This window comes from Erythrolamprus reginae, chromosome 4, assembly GCF_031021105.1.
Source record: "Erythrolamprus reginae isolate rEryReg1 chromosome 4, rEryReg1.hap1, whole genome shotgun sequence".
Lineage (NCBI taxonomy): Eukaryota > Metazoa > Chordata > Lepidosauria > Squamata > Dipsadidae > Erythrolamprus > Erythrolamprus reginae.
Genome location: NC_091953.1, coordinates 33,710,672 through 33,729,095, shown reverse-complemented (window position 1 = coordinate 33,729,095; position 18,424 = coordinate 33,710,672). Strand labels below are relative to the sequence as shown.

The window sequence follows — 18,424 nt, the reverse complement described above, 5'->3', positions numbered from 1 at the left end:
ATATTTCTGTAAGGACATTTCAGATGTTCAAGACATAAGAGTGAGAGACAATACTATTTTAAATGTTCTGAAAGCCACTGAATAAGATCACACCTAACGGGATTTTTAGAAGTGCTACATGTAGGTATTACAAAAGATAAGCGGTGTGATTCAGCATATTTTCCACACAATACTGTAAACCAGACACATCATTCTCAAAGCAAATTTGCACTCACATATATGCAAATAATTTAGGTATAAATATCCATCTGTTTAGATATATGGATAAAGAACTATAGTTTAACACCTGTATTTTGTTTCCTATTCTGCAAAATATGCATTTCAATATTTGAAAATAGATCAAGGATCACCACCGTCCATTGATGTAGCAGAGAGAAGGCTAATTTTCCATTCCTTCCTTATACCTCAACAGGAACTATCTCTGAAAAGTATAAAACGGGCTGCTATTTAGCCATTCTCATCTCTTGCTTTAAACTTTGTTTAAATATTTCTTTCTTTGTAAACTATGTAATTTACATGTCTTCCTCAACCACAATTAGGATTACTGAGAAGAAAATCACATGACTGTGACCAACCTATGTCACTTCCCATTTTGTAATTAAATAAAACATCTCATGAACATGAGTTGCACTTTTACTGTCGCATTGTCCATTACCTCTGCCTAGAAGCCGGTTAGGAAGCAAAACAAGTAGCAATCATGTGATCAGTGGACACTCTGACAGCTGTAAATGTAAGGATTCGTAACAAAACTTTTTTGTTTACACTATCATTGAATGGTCATCAATCTATTTAAATCAGAATAGAGCTGGAAGTGATCTTGGAGGTCTTCTACTCCAATCCCAAGTTCAAGCAAGAGAATCTTACACCATTGATGGCGAAACTTTTTTGGCTTGGGTCACAAAAGGATGCATGCCCACATCATTAATACAATGCCCTCCTCGGCACATGAGCACAAGTCCTGTGCTGCCAGCCCACACATAAGCACAACACATATCCCCGCTACCCTCCACGCATGCTCACATTGAATCTTCCGATAGGCCTATTGGGACATTTTTCGCTGTCCCCAGACTTTGAGAGGCTTTCCTGAATCCTGGGGACAGTGAAAAATGGCCCAAAGACCCAACCGGAATTTTGTTTCCAAACTTCCTGTTGGGCATTTTTCACAGTCCCCAGGATTCAAGAGGCAAAAACGGCTGAAAAGAAGCCCCAAAATCAGCTGGTCAGCATGCACATGTGCACTGGAGCTGGAATAGGGCAACGCCTCATGTGCCCTCAGATATAGCACCACATGCCACCCGTGCCACCTGTGCCATAGGTTCACCATCTCCAACCAATATCATTTCAAACAAGTGACTATCTAATCTCTTCTTAAAAACGTCCAGTGAGGAATTACTCACCACTTCTGATGACAAGCTGTTCCACTGGTTAACTGTCCTCACTGTTAGAGGAGTACCTGTGTTATAAACCAGCAGTCCCCAACCTTTGTCGCTTGTTGGCCTGACTGGGGCAGGGAAAGGGGAGCCAGATTGTGCAAGCAGCAGGCCAGCACATGTGGAAAGCTCAACTTACATAAGATGAGTTGCACATGTGTGTGTACATGTGCTTGCCCCCTGCTCACACATCCCAGTTCTGAATAGGCAATGGCTCAGTAATGGGCCATGGTCTAGGGGTTGTGCATTCCTGTTGTAAACCACTTTGAAAAATGTGTAATAGGACATTATACATGTAACATAAAAAATTTCTAAATAAATATATAAAATAAATATATCACACTATATTCCTTATTAATACATAGACCCAGGCACATCCAGTCTCACACACATACATAGGAGAAAATATTATTTTCTCAGAATATGAATCAGGACAATTAGAAAAAAAAACTATCCTCAAAAACTTTCCTCACATACAAGAGAACTTTAATAACTCATAATATCTATGGATACAATAGGCATGTAATATAATATTACAGTGACAATAACAATAATGAATATTAATTAATAATTAATAGTTGTTCCTTCCAAACAAAATATCGCTTCCAAATTCAAAAGCAAATGTTTTCCCATCTAGTCTTATGCATCTATTTTTAGGAGATTTTAACTTACAGCAATAAAAAAGAAGCCCGTCAATTTCCGATTGATTAATTAATTAGAAAAACTAGGTCATTTAAAACTTGTTCTCAAGTATAGAAAGTAAATTTGAGAAAGTAAATTATAAGAATCTAAAACTTGGTTTAAAACATTCTCTGTAGCATTCTCTAAACATCACTTCCAGTGATACAACTTAGGCTACATGTCCCATCGGAGAGCAAGTGTCAGCAAAGTGAATGCATTAGTTAGAGCTTAATGGTAGTTTAGTGTTCAATACCTTGAAATATTAAATATGTTTTTTCCCAAAGTAAACTGCATTTCAGTTTTAATGAAGACATTAACTTGCTTGATTTGTAAGCTCTTGTGGAAAGTCAGTCTAAAATATTGTCACAAGAGGTGAGCATAAGTAGCAAGAGCTGCTAAAGAATATATATAGTTATATTAGGCTCAAATCACATTAACCAAAGTTAAAGGAAAATGAGTACACATTCATGGTCATTCTCAAATTATTTCATTATATATATTTCATTTTATATATATATATATATATATATATATATATATATATATATATATATATATATATATGTTAAAAAAATTTTTATTTTTTTTTAGCTTTTTTATACCAGGGTGATCCGACATAAGAAAATATATATATATATATATATATATATATATATATATATATATATATATATATATATAATGAAATATATATAATGAAATAATTTGAGAATGACCATGAATGTGTACTCATTTTCCTTTAACTTTGGTTAATGTGATTTGAGCCTAATATAACTAGAACTGCACCTGCACATGGCTTGCAATTATGAGTATTTAAAAGCTGACACTTTCAACATTTCTTAGATGTCCATTTTCCAGGACCACAGAGTTCACCAGAAGCATTCAAGGGAAAAGTCCAAAATAGATTTTCCCAGTAACTCAGTAGGATGTACAGTACTTGACAAAAGGGCTTTTTATGAATGACGCTGATTTAAGAGATAGAAGTGAAAATGAACAAAAATCACTCTGCAGCATGACTCTGCAATAGTTCCGGCACATTAGTGTTCTGTGTATACTAGAGTACATATTTGCAGCAAATGCAATCTTGTAGCAGTGTCTTTAAAAAAAAAAAGCAACTATGTACATTTCGTTCATGAGATAGGGTAAAGTTACAAAACAAAAGGAGGCACAATTTGAGAAAATTATAGGCCACCAAGAAAAACCACTACATATGGTTGCCATATTCTACACTGCTAAATCTCTGGACTTCAACTGTTTTGGTAGGAAGATGCTGACATATTTAAGTTCTTTAATAATAATAATAATTAATAATAATTTATTGGATTTGTATGCCGCCCCTCTCTGTAGACTCGGGGCGGCTAACAACAATGATAAAAACAGCATGTGACAATCCAATAATAAAACAGCTATATTAACTCTATGCAATCACATTTTAAAAAAACATTATTATAAAGCACATGGTAGACATTACTATATTGCATAAAGAGTCCAATGTTCACATGGCGTCTGAAAATAAATGTTAACAAATATATTTTTGACTCTAATAGATCCTGCTGTAATATCTTTTAATAATGACCAAGTCAATTAGACAGTAATCTCTGTCCATTTTTCTGTAAAAATAAAGTCAGGGCAGCTTACAGGGAAAATATAAAATCACAAAGAAAGTATAAGCAATACTGTACATATAAGCATTCTGTAGTGATACATCTGTTTATATTTACTGAGAAACTTTTCTGAAGGATTTACTCTGTAGTAAAGTGAATGTAATATAGCAGCCAAGATTTGCTGCAGGCCATTGAAAAACTTTCAGACATATAATCATTATATTCAAATTTTCCACAAATTTGTTACATTAAAAACCATAGAGGTAAAAGACTAGACATCAAAATTACAACTTCTCCCATTCACGCTCTCCAAAAAATTTTCTATGTGTCAGAAATCTTGAATTTTAGCAGCTATAAATTCAATTATTAAATTTAGGATAATGCTACAATCTTTGGTGATGTTCTTTCTGCATTACAAATGGGCCATTAAATCAGTGAAGTGCCAATCAAGTGCTTTTGTGTGCTGAAAAATGGTTTAACAAAAGCATTTTTGCAGGCCTCTTCTTACACTATAGTCAGTGTCACCTATATATGATAATTGCAATGTATTTTTTTGTATCAACTCCAAATGGAAAGAATAGGATTCTTACCCCCTCCTAAAAAAAAAGAGAGAGAAAGTCATAATCCTACATATTTGGAGTTTTATTAAGGTGTCTAAGGATATTTAATATGCCTAAGCAATGCTTTGTATAAAATTTCTGTTGTAACAGGAGGAAATAATGTGTTTAACAATCCCAATAGAAAAAAATGACACCTTGAGCTTTGGATTCACTTCCCTGTTGTACAATTTAATCATACTCTTGTTCAGTCTCACACTGCTGACTGCCGGAGGATAGCCCTCCCTCTCAAATGAATAATTCTTCCACAGCTGAAATCTAATCTGCCACACATTTCGCTTCACATTTTGTCTTGTGATTTTATATGTACTGTTTAAAAAATAGGAGATACACAGTTTGTTCTTTCTGCACTTTACATTCCTTTTGTTCATGTGATCTTTTCTTTCTTAGAAAAGCTATATACAAAAGCAATTGTTTTTTGTAACCACTTGTTATTGCTATCTTGCTATCAAATTACTTCCTGAAAGCCCTTTCTGTTTACCAGAAAATCTTTAGCAAAATATACTGTATTTAAAAATCTACCGTATATAGACCACTACTGGATGAATACTATGGTAGCAAGCCATAGAAATTTTGAATGGTGAATTAAAAGCCCGGTCAAATTTTAGGGGCTATCATACAAAACAGTCCATCAATGTGTATATGTAAAAGGCAACAATTTAAAGGAATAGCATACAAAAATGAAATTATAGTTCAGGATATGCTGTAATGTGGATGTAGGATCTTTCCAAAATGTTGATACATTCATAATTTAGCCACATTTTTTTAAAAAATGAACAAAGTAAATGCGCTATACTTGGTCATTTGCCAACACGGGCCACCGTAAAAATTAAATTAAAACATAAAGTGCACCATATCCTTTATTTTAAATGTATTATTTCAACGAAAATTTATTTGTTTAAAAAGTTATATTTATTTATTTTTTAAATATAAATTTGTCTCACAAAATTTTAAGAATTACATATCATTTTAATGTACTGCGTGTTCATCTCTGCTAAACTAATTCTCTCATTTGTTCAGATGGGAAATTAATAATTTCCTTGAACTTGTGCTGATCCAAGGAGAAGGCATTCATGGACTCAGATACCAAGTTGCCTTACTAAAATTTAGTTTCTATTTAACAATAAATCACAAGCTTGGAAGAGTCAGAAGCCAGTTTGAATGTACAATTTTGTTTCCAAAGTTGCCACAGAACTTCTACAGTGGTCTGACATAGATTCTTAGAAAATAAAAATGGTTGGTGGCTACAACAATACTTTATTTGGAAATCTGCGACCTACATAAAAAAGACGAAGTAGACTAGCATCTCGAAAATCCAGAAGGAATTACAAGGAACAATTTGCCAAGTTTCTTTCTAAAAATAATGCTTTTGTATTGTCTAAGCCCACACATGACAGCCATTTTACTGACTCTTATCATAAAGCCATTTTGATAAATAACAAGATACAGTAGAACCCCGACTTACGAGACTAATTGGTTCCGGAAGGAGGCTCGTAAGTCGGAACGCTCGTATGACGAAACATTGTTTCCCGTAGGAAACAATGTAAAGTCAATTAATCCGTGCAACAACAAAAAAAAACCCGCTGCCGCCGAACGCGGAAGTTAGCGTTCGGCTTCAGGAGACAGCTGCCAAGCGGTGCGGGTGTTTTAAAATTTCGCTGCTGGCCTGGGGGGTTCGGGGGCTTCCCCCAAAGCCCCCCAGGCCGGCTGCCACGTTTTAAAACACGCGCGCCGCTTCGCAGCTGTCTCCTGAAGCCGAACGCTAACTTCCGCATTCGGCTTCAGGAGACAGCTGCGAAGCGGCGCGGGTGTTTTAAAACGTGGCAGCCGGCCTGGGGGGTTCGGGGGCTTCCCCCCGAGCCCCCCAGGCCAGCTGCCATGTTTTAAAACACCCGCGCCGCTTCGCAGCTGTCTCCTGAAGCCGAACGCTAACTTCCGCGTTCGGCTTCCCCCAGGCCAGCTGCCACGTTTTAAAACACCCGCGCCGCTTCGCAGCTGTCTCCTGAAGCCGAACGCGGAAGTTAGCGTTCGGCTTCAGGAGACAGCTGCGAAGCGGCGCGCGTGTTTTTAAAGGTTGCAGCCGGCCTGGGGGGCTTGCCAGCACCCCCCCGAGCCGCCCAGGCCGGCTGCAACCTTTTAAAACACGCGGGATATGAGCGCCAAGGAGCTGTCTCCTGAAGCCACGTTCAGAACACTGCGTTCTCTACACACAACAATTCTACAATAATTCTACCCCAGAGGAAATGCTGGCTCCCTCTTATGGCTAATGGACATTGTTGGTTAATTACATATATTGTAGCATCCAACTAGTTAAGTATTAACACTTTGTACACTGCATTAGTATAACATAGCCAGATTTTTTTCCCTCCCAATTTTCATCCAGAATCATGAGTTTCTCCAGCCTACACCACACTGGTAATAAGCTACCATTTACAATACTGTATCATGTTTTGGTTGGGAGTAAGAGACAATGTGTTAGCTTACAAATACATTTATTTGAGGATGACTTGATTGCTTCCTCTCTCAACTGTTCATTCCCTTGACTTATAATTCTTGCAACTCCTATATATGTTTCACTCTATATTTATAAAGAACATAGATAGATGGATGGATGGATGGATGGATGGATGGATGGATGGATGGATGGAGTGAGTGAGTGAGTGAGTGAATATTATCTCATAAATATAGGTTGTCCTTAATTTAGGACAATTATGCCCAGAATGTCTCTCACTAAGTGAAGTGGTCATTGTGAGTTGTCTGATTTTTGCTAGTCACAGTCATTAAGCAAATGCAGCTTCTTCTACTGACTGTGCTTGTCAGAAAGTTGTAGATGATAATCATGTAACCCAAAGATGTTGCAACTGTCATATATAGAAGTTGGTTGCCAAGTGCCCAAATTCTGATCACCTGACCACAGAGATGCTACAACATTTATAAGTGTGAGAACCAATTGTAAATTATTTTTGCACCACCATTGTAACGTCCAACAGTCACAAGTCAAGAAGTACCTGTGACATAAAATGTCATCCACACAAGTCCTAAAACTAGATAAAGGGAACCCAATTAAACAAATAAATTTTCATTGATTTATTGAGAAAAATGATTGAAAGGTACATCTTTGTATATGGCAAAAATAGGTGAAGTTCTGGTATTATCAGTTCATTTGAAGAAGAAATTAGAATTAGGTGGGTGTTTCAATCCATGGGAAGATAATCTAATCTGGAAAAGGTTACAAACTGATTTCTAAAGTGGTTGGTCTCCACCAGTCCATTATCCAGATTGTATAATTAAATACCATTACTACCCTCCCCAGGAAAGACTGGCCATCTAAGGCAGGAGTGTCAAACTTGCATTGTCACGGCAACGACAGGTGACATATTGGGACTTTTCCCCCTTTCGCTAAACCTGGCAGGGATGAGCCAACACATGATGCATCTGGCCCATGGGCCACAAGTTTGTGGTCACACAAGAGCAAAGTGTGTAAAACATCAGGAGATCTCAAACAGCCGATAATAATGTATGGGTAATTAAAAGTCTCACTTTGCTGAATATCAGTTTTATTCATCAATAAAATACTGAACAATAGTGCGCATAACAGGTGTGCAAAGATAAAACCACTACTGTCCAAAAAGAACATTTCTGCCCATCTACAGTTTAGAACAAAGCTCCTCAAAATTGGCAATTTTAAGACTTGTGGACTTTAATTCTCAGAATTCTCCAGCCAGCTATGCTGGCTGGAAGTTAAAGTCCACACGTCTTAAAATTGCCAAGTTTGAACACCTCTGTTTTAGAAAGATCACGTGGGTAAGCCAGAGTGCTATTGGAAGAGTGTTCTGTGGACGGATGAAACCAAAATCTTTGGCTTGAATGAAATGTTTCACTAAAGTCAAACATTGCTTTCCAGCATATCCCATCTATGACAGATAGTGGTGGTAATACAAAATTTGGGCTGGCTTTTCTGATGTGTTAAATTATGACATCTTGCCATTATTCATAGAATTTTAATTTTGGGATTGTATCAGCAAATTCTATACAAAAATATCAGGTTATATGTCTATGGACTGAAGCTCAAAAGAAAGTTATTGTGCATCAAATAATGATTAAAGAAGAAGACAGTTAATGTTTTGAAACAGGCAAATCAAAATCCTGACCTTAATTCTCTAGAAATACTGTAGAAGGACCTAAAGCAGTTCATGTGAAGGAGCCAACCAATATCCTTCAATTGAATCTAATCTATAAGAAGGGATTGGCTAAAATTATTCCAAGTCAAATGGTGCAGGATTGATCAACCATTATAAGAAATGTTTAGTTGCAGTCACCGCTGTCCAAAAAGTACACAGCAATTGCTGAAAGTGAAGTTTCATATATTTTTAACAAACCTAAGTATGTAGCCTTGGAAACTTTGTCTCAATAAATCAATGAACGTATAATGTTTTTGACCTACTAGTTTAAATGTCTAGTTGTAGAACTTTGTGGAAAACAGATCACATTTTAGGTGATATTTATGCAAAAATTCAAGGAGTATTCAAAAAAATATTAAGTATCTCTCTAGAAAAAGTTGTTTCGATGTACGTATTCATAAGACACACAAAGCAATTTTATTGGATTAACCTATAAGGAAGAGATAGTGTTTTATCCCAAAACAAGATCCTGTCTTATATATAACAATCATTAAGTGTTGTACCACATGATTCTTGACAAATCTCTATTTTCTTTTATGTACACTGAAAGCATATGCACCAAGACAAATTCCTTGTGTGTCCTATCATACTTGGCCAATAAAGAATTCTGTTCTGTTCTATTCTATTAAACCCTGAAATAAGCGCTTGGCCTTATTGCCAGGCACTCAAAAGACCAATTGGGCTTATTATCAGGGGGTGTCTTATTTTGAGGGAAATAGGGTAAAAATAACTCCCAATTCTTCTAACTTTAAGGGAAGTAGAGTATTAACTAATTCAGGAGTGCCCTAATGAATGCCAATGTAAGAATATCTATACAATACTAAAATTCTTGTTCCCATAATCTTTAATTTAGTGAAATGGTGCATAATAGGCCAATAATTTTTGAATCAAGATACCACAAATAGGCTATCTTATAGAATATGCCAAAAATCCAAAATCCATGTCATTAAAATTTGGCAAATTTTACAAAACATTTTATGACACAAAACCCCCCCCCACCAACACGTCTAAGGCAATACTAGAACTCAGTCTCCTGGTCTAGGCCAGCACATGAACCACATCAAACTGGGTCCCTTTTCCATTCTTAGAATAACATTTTTAAATTATCTAATGGAATGTTGGCTCTGTAGAAGAACCATTGGAATCAGTAAGCAAATTCATTTAGGACTACGATGAGGCAAAGTGCTATCCAAAGTTATTATTGCCTGTCTTGATCTCACTTAGATTATCTATCATGCTTACTTACTTATACCAAGCATTTGCAAAAGAAAAACAACTTCATATTGTTAACTGAGTCCTTCGGGATTGGGCGTCATAGAAGTTAAAATAAATAAATAAATAAAATAAACTTGATTGTTATGTCAAGATGCACTTTTTAGGTTGTAAGATGCTAATTATAACAAAGTGAAGTGTCCAGGAAATTTCATATCAATATATTTTCATTTTAAGGGTATTTGTTGACTCCGTTTATAGAATATGATTTATCAATATGTGGCATTTTTCCCCCAGTAACCTTATCTCCAAGTTTTAAAGAACAAAGTTTTATAGACAATAGTGCTATTAACCTTTCCATAGTTTAATTATCTATTGAAAATTAGCATATTTTCTAGTACAACGGAGGAAGTTATCTTAACTTACTAATGTTTGCAAAGCTGAACCCCAGAAACATGAATTGATGTTGAAATGCAATGTTATTCTGTTAATTTTATGTACAAAAATACATTTTAAAACCATCTAAATGTGTTTAACGTCAGGCTCCAAAAATCAAGAAAGACACACTGAAGTTCTTCTAAGCAGTTTCCTTTAATTTTACTTTCTTATGGACAGAAATCTTGCCAAACTAAATCAGACTATTTGCACCATAAAACACAGATTCTGGGAAAATATTAGGGAGGAACTGTTTTCACCCTCTTTCTTCCACAGAACTTTGTTGTCTTTCACCTCTCCGGAATGCACTCATCCCTCCTGGGAAAATGAATTACATTCCGTAACAGTTAACTCTAATATAAATAATCCATTTTTAAATAAAGTTTAGAGTTTTTTTTAAAAAATAGGTCTATTTTACCAACTCATAATTCTTATTGTGTCTAGGAATGCTGATATTGTTCCAGTGCTTTTACAAAAGTGAATAACATAATTTTACAAGAATTGTTTTCATCAAACTTTATTTCATATAAACATGAAGGTTTGCTTACTCTTGAATTTAACCCAAAAGTAATGTATACATACCAATAGGAAATATAATACATTTAAATTTACATATTAAGTATACATATAGTTTAATGGATCATATGCCAGGAATCTGAATACAGAATCCAATCTTGAAAACTAAATGCCTAATTAGAAATATAACAAAACTTTCCCCAACAAACCGATTGACATGATGAAGAGATTGATTTAAAAAAATAGGGATAGTGTAACATAGTCGTCCCCACCCTCCCCAAGAGTTGGATGGGGAAAAGATTTTACACCTTACGTAATGTATTGCATACTAAGGAAGGGAGATATTTTAAAACTCCCTGGGACTGGGAAATTATACCATTTTCAAAATTCAATAGAACAATTTCTGAAAGATTTAAATACACGGTATAAAACCAAGAGTTTCTGGTAGTCATGTGGATTCCTTATCACCACAGGTATCTATCAATAAAATTATCTTATAAACTTTCTTATAATGTCAAAGTCTTAAAAATGCCAATTTATGGCCTCAAATCCACTTATAGCTACTGAAAGCTTGGGTAATCTAATAAAAGTATTGCTTCAAAATTGAAATATTTAATATAATGGAAATGCAACATTATTTATTATATGTGATTTGGTTACCTTCACTTTTCCTCAAAAGAAATGGGTAAAAAAGCAGGTACACCTTTTAGCCTCAAAGAATAGTTGAGCATTTGAAGAATAAGTAAGTAAGTAAGTAAGTAAGTAAGTAAGTAAGTAAGTAAGTAAGTAAGTAAGTAAGTAAAAAGAATGAATGAAAGAAAGAAAGAAAGAAAGAAAAAGAACTAAGAGATTATTTTTGCATTTTCATACAGCATCAATAGAAAATCTATATATGTATCAGGGACAAGAATATATATTTACAAGCATTCATAGCCTCTTGAATTTGACATGCTGAAAGAACCTTCAGAAAGAGGTTGCAGGTAGCGAAGGTGGAATATAATCCCAATGCCAGAGGGGTTCCAGTAGTTATCACACTGTGACAAAATGTAAATTTCTCTTCTTTTCTAAATACTAGCAATATTTTCCTTATGGTGCTACAGAATAAATACTATACTATTGTAAGAATGTGTATGATATATGTATGGCATTAACTTTAGTACAGTATTCTAAAGCTTAGATGGTTTTTTTAAAGGATTGCTGCAGCGGTATGATCTCCCTGGGAGTGATTCAACTACTCATAGTCCAAGATTTCATCTTATCTATGGCTTGACTTACTACATGCTGGAATGATCCAAGTTAATAAAGAGACATTCTCAAGAATACTTTGTGAAAATATTACTTTGTTACCATAGAGGTTTCATTGCATTTTACTTTTAAGATACCAGGAGTGGGAATGATATGTCCCTGGCAGCTAATATATTTTAAAATTTATCATAAAAATAATTTTGGATGTTGTTTGAGATGCTATCTATTTTGGAATCTTTAAAATGCATCAATAATTTGGAATTTTACCTGTCCCCTTTTTTTTGTTAATGAAGAGACATTCAAAATCAGCATTGATAGATAATAACGTTATGGTACAGTAATTATTAGTCAGTTCATAGATGAGTATACAATTTTACAAAAAAAATCAAAGTATATTAAGTTTTATTTTAACTCTATGCTCAGATAAATTGGAAGTAACTTTCTTGTAGCAAACAAACCTCCTGTCCTTCACAGACATAAAAATGCAACATGCACTATAGTTACACTGTTGGGAATTAGTCCAGCACAGTGGAGAAAATGGCTTTTATGCATTCCAAAGCCTATTGCATAATACCAACATTTTTCAAATACATTTCTTTTATAAAATGGGTGGATCACAATTGCCAGTCCTTTAATATGTAGCTATTTGCTGGAAGAACAGACATACATAATCCACATCTGGAAACTGACTAACACTCTAATACTTACCATAAATATATAATGCATAAATAATTTAGAACACATATTTAAAACTCCCAAGTTATTAATGCATTTTAAAGCTTCAAAGGTAAACGACATCCCAAGACATACATACATATGTCATGCATGCATGCATACATACATATAAAAGACATGCATGCATGCATACATACATACATATAAATGAAGTCTGCATCAACTCCAGCTATGTTCAAGAACATTAAAGTTTCTCCTCATTAGATGTATTCACAATGTACAGTACTTATTATAATTTAGTCTGCAAGATATTAAAATTGTTTTTGTGAAATCCACAGAAAATATTTCAGATATTTTTTTCAGATATTACCGATGCTGCCTTAACTGCAGGCACACTGATTTTTTTTATTACAAGGAGAATGGGAAATCTTGTCTCCTTTTCAGGGATCCAGAACTATATCAGGATGGGGAGAAGGGCCTTAGCTGCTTTGCCCATTTCTTTCTATGATCTGTTTTCAGATTTCAGGGCAGCCAGAAATTTCTAGCTGTTTGCTGATAGGGAAGGCAGAAGCATAAGGAAAACAATAGGTAAAATTCCATACTAAATACAAATCAAAAGCACAATAGCAACCACAACAGTTGAAACAGCTGTACTTGCTGTTTTTTGAAAAATAATTATAATTTACTAAAATCCAAACCTATTTTTATATAGTAGCTTTCAAATCTAATCTAGGAAGGAAATGGATTTAGAACACTACTGATAAATGTTTACCTGATAAGTGAAGGAAAATGTATTAATTAAAGAGGTTTCTCTAATCTGGATAAAACAAGACTATTTAAAATATTTATTTAATTACATGTTTACTTGGAAAGTAGTCCACTGAGTTCAATTATGCTTAATTCTAATCAATATGAAGGGTTTTCATTTGTTAGAGAATCAAATTGTTTCTAATCTACATTAATCATTATATATTTTGTACAGAAATTAATTAACATGCTTTTTTGTGTAACATTATTAAGTTAACTTTTCAGGTTGCTAAATAAGGTAGTAACCACAATTTAATGAAATTTATTCAGAAATATACATACAATTTGTATTAATCACTTTAGGACTGATCCTGTTCTATCTTTTTTAAGTAAAATAAAAAATATGAAGAAACTTAATAAGTACATAAGACAGGTCTTTTGTTCATAGTACATTTTTGCTTACCCCACATCCAAAGTTCAAACAAGGTAACCTCACACTTTTTCTTCAATGGATATAACTTTGCTTGCAACTTAGCATTCTGGTCCCCACTCAGCTTATCAATTTTTCCCTCTCCGTAACTCAACACCAGCTTATTTTGCTTCCTTACATTCCTAGATCTCTCCCTTCCAACATACAGAACTGAATTTAACTATTTGAGTTAGGGATGAAGTGAAGAAGCTGGAGCAAGGCCAGTTCTTTCCTGGTCTATCAACAAGCAAAGTGAAGTGAAGCAGATCTTAGCTAATGGGGAAGAGTGAAAGACTGAGAGCAAGCGACAAACTGAATCTATCCAATTAACCCACTTCTAGCCAATATTTCAAACAGAAACTGAATTTTTTTATCCAAGAAACCGAAACTTTAGAACCTAAATGTAGGCTCCAATGGAAATCCAGCAGAAAGTATGCCCTGGTGGATCAGATGGACGTCTGTTCTATTTCTCATCAAGACAGCTAAAGATTTGATCACCAGCAGGTTTTTCATATGAATGAGTTCATTATTGCCCTATTCTCTACTAGCCAGAGGCACCTTAGCCTCTGCTGAAAGATCACCTAGTATATAAATTAAGTTCACTATAAAAGAAAACTACTCACTGAAAGCATTGGAGTTTAATCCTGAACTTTCTAAATTACTTTTTTCTCCAAGTTACATTACTAGTTTAAGCCCATCACTAAGGGAGCATCTTTATTAATTCAGTTGACTGCTTATGAAAGAATTCCAGATCAGGAACTCTTACTGAAGTAGATGGTTTTATATATATATATATATATATATAAAAAAATTCCATATGTACATACATATACATACATAGTTATTAATCCAGATATATATATATTATATATATATAATTCCAGTTTTATATATATGTGTGTGTGTGTGTGTATTAATCCAATTATATCCAGTTATTATACATATACACCCTGCTCAAAAAAATAAAGGGAACACTTAAAAAACAGAATACTGTATAACTTCAAATAAATCAAACTTCTGTAAAATCAAACTGTCTACTTAGGAAGCAACACTGATTGACAGCCAATTTCACATGCCGTTGTGCAAATGGAATAGTTGTGCAAGTGAAATATTCAATGAATCGATATTCATTCAGATCTAGGATGCGTTATTTGAGTGTTTCCTTTCTTTTTTCTGAGCAGTATATATAAACTGGATTAATAGCGTGGATGAGGGGGGGAAATGTAGCTGGTACTAAAGCCAATGATCCAAGATGGAGAATAGGAGTCGGCTGAAGACATGCGAATTTGTTTTGTTTACTCCTGGGTTCAGTTATAACTCAAGACAACATCCCTCACCCACCCACCTCAAAAAACCCACTCTGTACTGAAGAAGCATAAATTCGATCCGGTTTGTCCTGCAAGATCTATTTAGTTTTCTTAACGATCCCGAGTTTACAACCCGCTCGGACCCACTTTTTTAATGGGGGGGGGGGGGGGGAGTGCGCGCCTTGAAATCAGCCCGACCCAAGAACAATTTTGGTGTGCGGCAAGCGCGAACCATCCCTGCATTTCACGCGACTAACTTTTCCAACCCAGGAATATATTCACCATCCGGAAAACCCGCCCCCCCCCCACACACACACCCCGACTTTATTCTGATAAAACGCAAAAAAAAAAAAAAAGATTATTTTTTCTGAGTCCCAACACTGCGCGAATCCGAGCGCGTATCCAAAATAAGCGTTAACTCCGCGCGGGACGAGGGAGGAAAAAAATAGGTTTCTCAGCGTGCAAAGTTAACGAGATAAACCCTGACGCGGGGATCGTGAAGCGAACTCCGTCCCAAGCGCGGTAATTCCCGGGGAGGCGCCCGCAGAATATGCAACCTTACCTCGCTACTACCCCCTCGTTCCCACGGATGGAGTTATGTATAAGGCTTAATAGGGCAGCGCGCACTTCCACCACCAGCCCCCACCCCGAAAAGGAAATCCTAATTAAAAACTCGGCGGGGCTTAATTCCTGATTCCAATGCACGCAACTCGTCACATTCAACACTTTCTCGGGAGTCAACTTCCCGGAGAAGGCAAAGAGAGGTTGACTCCTCAACAGGATTCGCCAGGCTTTCAACTTGCGCGCGAGTCTTTCGGAGCTTTTTATTTAGTTTTATTATTATTATTATTGCACGTAACCCTAATTGCTCTCCCCTCACGCTACCCTCGGAGAGGGCGGAGCCTCCACCAGCCACACCTCCTCACCCCCCTCTGACCCCGGAAGAGCGATACCTCACTCGTCTTCTGTCAGCATCCCGCGCCAATTCAACTATTTTATTTTTTTTTAATGTGGAACCGCCGCCACCCTCCCTTCAGGCGAACCTCCCCTTGGCCCCGCCCTACTCGGCCCGCTCAACTTTTCGATTAGCTGGCTGCCCTGCCACTCCGGAGCGAGCTCTGCTTCCCTTCCCCCCCCAACAACCAAGACAATCCGTCCCTCTCATCCGCCTGTATTTACTGCCTTCTCATTGGAGCGGTTCCAGCCTTTAAGAAAATAAATCTCCGTTATGTCCCCAGTGTATTGGTCTTGACGTTTGTCAATCAGACATCAGTGATGCTTATCATTGGAGAATATACATATGATTAAGGCTGACCTTTTTAATAACTCGTGTTTCATTTGCCCGGGCTAGCTGCCAAAGTGACCCAAACTTGCAAATGATTGGCTCCAAATGATCTTTTTCACTCTGCCTAGCATGTTAGGTTGCGAACCTTCGCCCGCTCCCCCCTTCTTTTTTCTACGCATTTCTATTCCTTTATTTATTTATTTATTTCATAAACTTAAATGACCTCGGTAGGGAGGGGAAATGGAGGCTTGCTGTTATACGGTGACCAATAGCAGAAAGCACAGAGGAGGAGCCTAGAAGGTTTGAACCAATCAGAATAGAATATTACGGGCGTACTTAGCAATTTGCCAGCCAATCAAATTTTGAAGCTCCCGGCACCAGAGGCTGGCGGCGACGGGCGTTAATCACTGTCTGGATTTGGCGAAAAACTGGGCGATACCATTAGTAGATGGGCGGGGGGGGGAAAGAAAGTGAGATAGGGAGGAAAGCGGCAGAATTTTCCCTTTTCAAATGGCTGAAAAGCAGGGGTGTGTTTTTTTCCTTTTTTTCCCTAAAGGAGAAAATATAATCCCAAAATGGGGAAGAAATGGACAAGCAATGCAATTAATTTCCTTGCCTGCCTTGCATTCGAAAGAGAAGCTGTAACCTATTGCACCTTTGAATTCAATGAAAGTTATTTCAAATAAATGGACAAATTTATACTATAATCCCGGCACGAATTTTCTAATCATTCATAATTTTCTATTGTGATAAAAAGAGAATTCACTAAAATCTGTTTTCTTACAAGAAACAATTGAATTCCGTATTCTGTGTAACGTAGTTTCAACTCTCAGAAAGAATGTTTCAATATTGTCATAAGTAATACTTGTGATATTATTTGGTAAAAAATTCTTGCCTACTTTTGCCATATAATATTATAACTAGGTCTCTTTATACAATGCTATATAATATTATAACTAGTTCTCTGTTTACAATGTTACTTGGTCAAAATATGAAGCAAGCCTCTTTTGAATAGATCATCAAGACTGTATTTAATGTATTTAATTTTTATTATTTTTATGCTGTAAGAGTTAACATTTAAAACATTTTTAAACAATAGGTAAATATGTAGTTTCTGTGATGTTAAACAGGCAGATACTTCTAATCTTGTACCTGATGTAGGTTTAGGATTATATTTTGTATTTCTTTACTATATCCTCTAACATTCATTGTGTATTATTGTGTATTGGACAAAATAAATAAAATAAAAAATAAAAACAATTACCAGAAATCCCAACCTCAAATTTTAGGCTTCATTGGTTACAAATTTTGTGAGTTTGTATCTCAGTATATCTTGAAGTCAAAAAGATTTAAATTGAGATCATTTAAGCTAATGCTTAGTGCAAAAAATGTTTTGTGTTCTTGCTATCTATTATTATACACTGCACTATGCTGAAATTCAATAAACTGCAGACATCTTGTCTGAAATGGAGCTGGTTACTGTTAATGGAACACTAAATAAAACCTGCATGACAGTCACATTATATAGATGGAAACTCACCAGGAACTTTTTTGAGTTGGAAGACTGACAACCATGCTATCAATTTAAAATGTGCAGATGTCCTAAGCAGTGCAGATGTATGATTGAGACAAACAGGCACATTAGGATGTATCTGTATTTTAAAAACATCTAAGAAACAGTATCTAAACTAGATTTAAGTCATTGATACAAAGGAAAATATACTTCTTTGACAGATATAATTTTACATACATGAGTAACTGACTATATCTGAGATAAAGGTATCTAAAATTACAGAATGAATATATTATGATAAAATCAGCAAAATGTTTTCAGAAAGACCTGTCACTTGGGACATACAAAATTTAGTGTCTTGGTTCTGAATACCTATGACATATGCTACTTTTTTGCCAGGTTTTCCCTTTATAAAATTGCATTATTTTCTCTCTAATTGCCCGCAAATGTATTTTCTCTTCCAGTATGTTTTATGCCAGTAAATGTTGCAATTACTGTATTTAGGCA

At 35.6% G+C, this 18,424-nt stretch overlaps 1 protein-coding gene across 3 annotated transcripts in view; it reads right to left on the bottom strand.

Annotated features, from left to right (window-relative positions):
* The window catches only part of ZBTB20 (zinc finger and BTB domain containing 20), a 635,906-nt gene extending 620,146 nt beyond the window's left edge, over positions 1-15,760 (bottom strand). For 2 of the 3 annotated variants that reach the window (XM_070750012.1, XM_070750019.1), the window contains exon 1: positions 13,807-14,063. The gene's annotated coding sequence lies outside the window, so the exon portion shown is untranslated. Of the gene's footprint in view, positions 1-13,806; positions 14,064-15,681 lie in introns of those variants that run through there. The other variant, XM_070750021.1, reaches the window with a different exon arrangement.
* Between the last annotated feature and the right edge of the window lie 2,664 nt (positions 15,761-18,424).